This window comes from Asparagus officinalis, chromosome 5, assembly GCF_001876935.1.
Source record: "Asparagus officinalis chromosome 5, Aspof.V1, whole genome shotgun sequence".
Lineage (NCBI taxonomy): Eukaryota > Viridiplantae > Streptophyta > Magnoliopsida > Asparagales > Asparagaceae > Asparagus > Asparagus officinalis.
Window position 1 is genome coordinate 70,326,268 of NC_033798.1, and position 992 is coordinate 70,327,259.

The window sequence follows — 992 nt, forward strand, 5'->3', positions numbered from 1 at the left end:
TTTAAACCAAGAACTTTAGTGTTTTTATTTTATTTTTTTGTCTTGGTTTTGAAAATTATGTTTTAAGATCTTTTGCTTATGAAAACAACTTTTTTTATCAAATCCTTTGTTTTCATGATTATTAGTTTTGATTTTGATGAGAGGTTTGTATTTATATAACCCTCCGGATTTATTGGGTGTTTATTCCCAAATCAAGTTTACCGGATGCTAAAATGATTATATGGGTTGGAACAAGCTCAAGAGCTTGATATAATTGTTGCCTCTCTTAAAAATTGTGTTTTGATTTGTTGCTTTTGAATTCATTATAATTCACCTATATGATGATATTTATATGTTTGTGCTTATGGATCATCTATTCGTACCTTATAATGTATTCTATGAGTGGTTTGATCAAGTTATGTAAAGAAAATTTCCTTTTGATCAAACATTGTTTTTGGACTCAAATCTTGATTTATTATTTCATTTGAGTGATTTGTTTTCACTTGAAAACTTTTTTCATGGTTCTCATGTTTTCCTATTCTTTTGATTTCATAAATCTATCTTTACACATGGTTTTTATGGTCCTTGATATGAGACACTATTTTTCATATTGATATATTCATATGTGTTCTCATTATCTCTTGAATGTGAGTGATTGTTAGCATATCCTTTATGCTTGCTCACATATTTTCCATGATCTTTATTTCATATTCTCCATATGGCATTTTGATAGGGGGAGCAATCCCTATATCTTTTTATGTTTTATACTCACCTATGCTTATTGATAGGGGGAGCTTTCGCTCTCTTAATTCATTTGTCCCCTTTTTGATGTTGTCAAAGGGGGAGAAATATTGTGAGTATATTCTTTCTTGTTTATATGTATGATATATTATACATTATATATTCATTTCCTGTCATGCATATATCCTTTTTTTTTGTAAATGGTTTGTCATCATCAAAAAGGGGGAGATTGTTGGCCTTCTTGTTTTGATAATGATTTACAAACAATTTAC